Source organism: Pyxicephalus adspersus, chromosome 4, assembly GCF_032062135.1.
Source record: "Pyxicephalus adspersus chromosome 4, UCB_Pads_2.0, whole genome shotgun sequence".
In the NCBI taxonomy this organism is placed as follows: domain Eukaryota; kingdom Metazoa; phylum Chordata; class Amphibia; order Anura; family Pyxicephalidae; genus Pyxicephalus; species Pyxicephalus adspersus.
The window spans coordinates 137976401-137983449 of record NC_092861.1 but is presented as its reverse complement, the minus strand read 5'-3'; the positions used below and the strand labels follow the sequence as shown (position 1 = coordinate 137983449).

At 40.6% G+C, this 7049-nt stretch overlaps 1 protein-coding gene across 2 annotated transcripts in view; it reads left to right on the top strand.

The window, feature by feature from the left end:
* The first annotated feature begins 3856 nt into the window (after positions 1-3856).
* PPM1B (protein phosphatase, Mg2+/Mn2+ dependent 1B) overlaps positions 3857-7049 on the top strand; it is a 35964-nt gene continuing 32771 nt past the window's right edge. The window contains exon 1 of one of the 2 annotated variants that reach the window (XM_072409772.1): positions 3857-4030. The gene's annotated coding sequence lies outside the window, so the exon portion shown is untranslated. The remainder of the gene's footprint in view (positions 4031-7049) is intronic. The other variant, XM_072409773.1, reaches the window with a different exon arrangement.

Genomic DNA, 7049 nt, shown 5'->3' with positions numbered 1-7049 from the left:
GCAAACCATTGTGTTAAATAAGGGGGCGATATGCTTTTCCACAATTGCTGCATTCACCAGATGTATCAGAAGAGACCTCTGGTATAGTTTAACCTATAAATAATTAAAATGAAAAAGAAGTGGAAGAAGGTCTGATGGCTAAATAAAAGGGAAAATCATTGGGGTCTATTTCTAAAACTGGAAATTTCCCTGGTGGAAATCCAATAATACTATTGAAACACATGGACTTGGATGATTCCGTATTAGTCTGTCATTTGCAATCCCTATTTAATGTACAGCGCTGTGTAATATGTTGGCGCTATATAAATCCTGTTTATTAATAATAATATTAATAATAATTCCCATGAGGGAATGCCTAATGCAGATCTAAAACTCCAATTTTAACCTTACATAAAAGGGTAGACAATCCATTTATATGAAAGTAAAAATATTGTCCTTTTTTTAAATGCAACATTTTTTATTTGAAAAGAAGTGGGTGAAGCATCTCCCCTTTCTGTCTTGATCGCCATACGTCATGCATCCTGGAAAAGGCTCTTGGCTGCTCCTTCTGCGCATGCCCTAAATCAGGGGGCACTTTTCTTTACTGAGGGGAAAGAGATATCGATCTCATGCGCAGTGAGTTCTGTATTCTTTTTTGCACAGTGCGAGATCTGGTGACGTACCCAGAAAAAGGTATTTTTAAGTTTAGTTCCACTATAAGTAAATGTCTGATTTCCTGTTTTATAAATAGGGCCCTTTGAGTGCTAATTAAATTGAGAAACTTGGGACCAAAATGGGCCCAAACTAGGACATGACCTAAAAGAAGCAGTCAACATTATCCCTGTGGGACAATGTGTAATGTGATGTAATGTAATTACAGCATGCAGGTGGACGGGTAAAATTTATGCAGAAAATCCAGTGTCCTGTACCAGTGGACTATGAACTTATAATTGGTTTCCTGGTAACATTCTATCATTCTATTTTAATATATTCAAAATGATTTCACCCTGCAAGTAGCGGTAAACTTCCAAAATGGCCCTAGTTGCTACCGTATGCCCGTGTCAACGGGGGAAATGTAAAATCCTATTCTGTATTTTGGCTGGCTCGCTATTTTTCCAAGTCACCCATAAAACTAGGTAAAATATCAGACACCTTTAGTATCTTCTTCATGTTTATTGGAGTGAGCCAGTTATTAATTGGGACTTGTCCTGTTGAAATCTCTACTATGAGAAATGTATCCAATTCTCTTTGCTTTTCAAAAAAAAACGTTTTTGCTTTTGAAAAAGTTTTGGCCTTAGATATATATAATGGGAACCATTTATAGAGAGTAGAGTGCAACTATTTGCCATTTGTATTCTGATTGTCACTTTTATAACACCATGTTTGTAAAAGGCGATTATATTTTATACAATGGCAATTAGTGTAAACATAGCAGATATACTCTAAATTAGTATTAACTCTAAACACCTGTCATGTGAAGTAACTGGTCCCCTGTTTTCAGGGGGGTAGAAAGCAGCCAAAACTACTATTGTGGTGCCGTTCTCCACTAAGAGGCAAAAAAAGTGATCGAGGTGTCTGAAACAAATACTGTCTATTGTGCCCTATGGCTATCTGGCAACCGCAAAAGCAGCCATTGTTTTAATAATATGCCAACTGCCAAGTATAGCAGCGGTCGCCAACCTTTCCGACCTCATGGATCACTTAATTCATAAAAACATGCAGTGAGGTTAATTGGCTTCTCCCTAAAAATTGACCTTATACTACATTAATGACATATGACTAGGGAGGGACATTAGATTGTGTGCTCCTTTGAGGGACAGTTAGTGACAGGACTATGGGCTTTGTACAGCGCTGCGTAATATGATGGCACTGGATAAAAATACACTGATGTCATGCTGTGCCTCCTTTGTTTTTCCCTCTCTAGTACCGTTCGTGAATTTAGTGCAATATAAAGGCAAAAATTGTCATTCAGAATATAAGAATTTATTAGAATATTATTTTTGTTTTACTATTAATAAAACATTAAAATTGCAAATAATGTCCACATTTTTCTGTGGACCACCAAAATTTTCTCGTGGACCACTGGTTGGCGACAGCTCATCTATAGGATTACCAAGATGGTTATCCTATAATAGTAATAATTCTTCACATTTCATATATAGGGCAAACAGAAAAAATGGTGTTGTGTGGGGATTTTTTTTTAGGAAACATGATTTAACAAGCCCCTGCAGTTTTTATTGAACTATTTGGTGAGCCTGCATTGAAAGTCCTTGTCCACATTATTCCTACTACAGGGTGACACTTTTATTCTCGTCTCCTAATTATGCTACTGTGTTTTCCCCTCTTTTTGATGGAAAGTACAAGTGGCAGCTTGCACACACATAATGCAGGCACAGTCTTCTGGTGCCACCAATAAAGTGGACCTATCATGACAATTTTTTCATTATATAAAGGGGTGGCTATTCTTTTTCTATAATAGTATAATTTTTTCTTTTATATTTTTTTGGAAGGGGAATGTCTCCTCCCCTTTCGTCTTTACCACATCAACATTAAAGACTGAAAGGGAAACCCGCAGATTCCTGGAATACTTGCGCCAGCCGTAGGCTTCTCCCTCTGCTCATGCCTAAGATCGGGCATGTGTCATCGGGGGGTTTTCTGTAATGTAAAAAAAAAATGCTCGATCTCAGGCATGCACAGTGGGACCAGGATATTTTGTTTTTTACATTTACATGGTAAACACGTCGTTCAATCTTGTGCAGTGCAAAGTTGGCCATGCCACCTTTCAGTCCAGCACCAGAGAAATGCCAAGATGGCAAGGGACTTGCTGGGATTGGTTTGTGAAAGTTCCGCTGTAAACAAATTTTCTGAGAAATGGCATGTATATGTAAGGCTGCAAAGAAAATGAAGGAGATTCGCAGCACTGCTATGTAAACAAACGATGAAAATAAGTTATTTTTATTAAAAGAAGGAATAGCCATTTTGTGTATGATGGCCAATGCTTTATTAAACATAATTTTATTCAGTTTAGGTAACATCACTTTGAAAGTTTTGTGAATTGAGCCCATATTGTCAGCAGCAGGCCCAGTCCTGAACACTGCGTAACCATGGTGATGGCTCTCCCTCCTCCTGGATAAACATCTCCCCCCTGTAACCTCTCCTGGACTGTCTGTCTAGCCCCGCCCCTCTTATGAGAGGAAGGCTTGCTAAGATGTTTTGGTAACGACGATGACGTCACCCTCTTCGCTTATTGGTCGGCGATGATCTCATGTTACATCCGGGGGCTCTGTCTTCTCCCCCTCCCCTCAGCGATTTCGCATTGAGGAAAACAACATTCCCTCAGCGCTTCTTGACTCGCACTTTACGCTTAAACCATTTTTCTCTCCTCATTGGTCACTCGGCACGCCTATCATGTTTCCTCAGCCAATCAAAACGAATACGCGCAAGAACTCGGCGCCCTTCACGTCAAGCAAGGCCTGTTTTAGCTATGACAGCTGCACCAGCCAATCAGGTGCTGGTTTACGTTAACATCGAACCAATCACGAAAAACAAGCTTTATTTTCTCTGTTGCTTCAAAACACGACGGTCGTTATATTTTTCTCAAATACACATTGTAAAATAAAAGGCTACACCCTGCACTTTTGTAGTTACAAGCTTGACAAGCACTACACGACCTCTCTGTGCGCGACGCCATTTTTAGACGCCTTTACCCCCCGCCTTTTTTTCCGCAGCGAACGCCGCTGATTGGTCCTTGGGGGTCGTCGGAATAGCCGCGCCGTCTGACGTCACCTTGGCTACTCGACTTTCCCGGCTTGCCAACCAACCCAAGGTGCTCCGCGCTGCGTGCCGCGCTTGCTCAGTACGTCTCAGGCGCTACGCATGCGCAGTATTAAATACCGAGCGTCGACCCGAAGCCAGCGCCAAGACCGGAAGAGATGGGGAGAGTGGTAGCTTGACGCATGTAACCTGCGGCTGTAGCCTCCCGAAGCGGTAGTGTGACGAGCAGTAAGGCTGGCTGTGTAGGGAGGAGGCCCACTAGAACTTGTACCGCTAGGTAAGTGCTGTGACCCCCTTGCCGCCTTCTCTGCCTCTCCTGACACCAGAGAGGTCACACACCTATCCCAGGCCGTGTCTGTGTCACATGCGCTCAGCCTGCGTCTCCAGGGCACCTGGTGGGGGGTTGGTGGCAGTGAAGGTTGTGCACTGGGGTTTCCTCATGACATCTCTGTATAACATTTTATGATGAATGGTTTCCCCATTGTCAGGCGAATCTTGCCATACACTAACTTTATAAACATTATTTTCAGAATCTGCAGGATTGGTGTCCCCAGGACAAGAATATAAACAATTTTACAGAATTACATTTATTTTTTAGGCCTCTATAATGAATAATAGGGGTAATATATAATAGCCAGTCAGGTTTTAGACCTGGTGAATCTATTAATTTTCTTTTTTTTTTAAATAACAGATTTAGCTAAAACACTTTTCCATATTAAATAGGAGGGCAAGCTGTTGTTGGGTTATTGTTCTGCAGTCTGTATACATTTGAAGTAATTTTCCTTCACTTCCTGTCTTGAAGATGAAACAGGAAGTTAGAAAATCTCTTTAAATGAGGGAAATTTGGGAATTTTCTTCCTAAATCTCCTTTTTGTATGGGCTTCACTTCATTTTTTCTAATAATGTGTCACCTTTATAGCGGAACATTCATTTAAAAAAGCTTTATTGGTCTAAAGCCATTGGTCCCTCTGTGATCTGAGTCCTGTCAGCCCCGCACTGCCCTGTCATTTCTATTATTATTATTATTAATAATAATTTATAATATTAAATAGGATTTATATAGTGGCAACATATTACGCAGCGCTGTACAATAAATAGGGATTGCAAATGGCAGACAAATACAGACAGTGACAAAGGAGAAGACCCTGCACTGAAGAGCTTACAATCTAAGAGGTGGTTATGTCTCCCGATCTTTCACTGCCCTGGGCTATTTTTTGTACCAAATGAAAAATTTGCCAGGGAGATTAAAAAAACCTTACTTGGTAAGTGGCACCCGTGGCGTCCTCCATCCCCTGGTGATGCCGGGCATCTGTGTAGCTTGGCAATACCAGGCTGTCATCTGCGTCTCCGGCGTGTGAACGTTGGGGATGTGAGGCCAGGGGACGCAGATGCCGGGCATGGGATGTATGAGCGTGTGGCTGTGGGGTGGGACCAGTTGGGAAATTTAAAATACTAAGTTTTTAAACTTACTGCTTTTACATTTAAAAATACTTATTATTCATACCACCAAGCGGGTTAATGTGGAGATAATGTTCCACTTTTAGGCTTTGTATGATTCAGAAGGTTAATATTGCAGAATAGGGCAGGCATTGTCCCATGCGACCTCCCTCATGTCTGATCTCTGGTGCTGTGCATTGTCGGCTTTAGTTGCCAAGGAAACCCGGAGTTCTTTGCTTCCCTTACCTGTGCTGGGATGACATGAATATGGCATCCTGGTATAGTCAATCGAGATGGCTGGCTATTTCCTAGAAGCGGAAGAATAGAAGGAACATGGTGGCCCAGGATTGTGGTGAGTTCCTGGGTTTAGTTCCACTTTAATTTTTTCCTTGGTGACCTTAGTCACCAGTACAAAGGTGTAAATCTCAAATGGAGACAAATGGCCATCATAAAGAATAACTCCTGTTAAAAAAAAATAGTATTGGCAGATTAGTATTCTCCCCAGCCCCTTTATGCATGGTGCACCACCCGGCTAATTTTGGGTCGCAATAGGCTGCCACCCACCTACAATTTCTTCCCACCCAGCTTAAAAAAAAAAATTCTGGGTTCCTCCTCCAATGTCCCTAGTGCTGTGCATTGGTTGAAATAGCCTTAGGCTACGTACATACGTGCAATAATTGTCGTTGGAAACAAACAATTAATGACCGATTATCATTAAAAAAAAAAAGTGCACAACGATTGGCCAATGAACGGCGATGAACAGGGCATGTCACTCGAAACAAACGAACGCCCCAGCAGATCCGATTGAGCGATGATCGTTCACTATCTATAGTGTTTACGTTCATTCAGTGATCCTGGATTGTTCTGCAGTACACTTTCTCCGGTACACCTCACTTTCTGCATCGTTCAAACTATCATATCTAGTGTGTGTACACTATTGGTGGATTATTTTGAACGATCGTGCACTATACGATCATTTACTGTACGATCGTTTAAAATAATTGTGAATAACCGTTCGTTTTCTAGCGATAATTATCGCCCGTGTGTACCTATTCTTAGTTTAATGCCAGTGGAAGGTACAGCCTAGCTGTTTTGCTTGCTGTTTGGGTAGGAAATGCTCTTCCTCTCTTTAACCAATCACAATGCTCTTTCTGTTCTGCGATTGGTGAAGGAGTACAAAGATGGTTGAGCATCACTGAATTTTAATCACACTTAACGTTTAATGTGCAAAAATCAAAATATCACTTGGCATAGACAAAATCTTAATGTATCAAAATACACGTAAAATAATTGCCAGCTAAAGATACCAGTCATCCAAAGCAGATAGTAAATAGCATTTTCAATGTAAATAAACAGCCAGTGTGACTAGTCAGACTAAATATCCTTATGTATAAAAAATACCTTTATATTAAAAAAGCAAAAGGAGGGAAGGAAGGATGACCTGGGGGGAAGGAAGGGGATAAGACTATGATAATATACCTGAATGATCAAGTATCAGCTGTACTTTGATGATTCAGCAAAAACTCTTTGTACATCACTGAATTTTATTTATTTTTGGTTTATAATAGTGCTGACATATTACACAGCGCTTTACAAATTCCATAGTCGTGTCACTAGCTGTCCTTAAAAGGGGCTCACAATCTAATGTCCCTACTATAGTCATTTGTCAATACTACAGAATAAGGTCAATTCGAGATAAGTAAATTAACCTAACAGTATGTTTTTGTAATGCTGGCGGAAACCCATAGTAATACTTGGACAAATATTTAATATTTTTTTACTAGTATTTATATTGCACTGACATTACACAGTGCTTTTTCTATATTTGTCACTAGCTGTCACTAGTCTTACTATAGTCA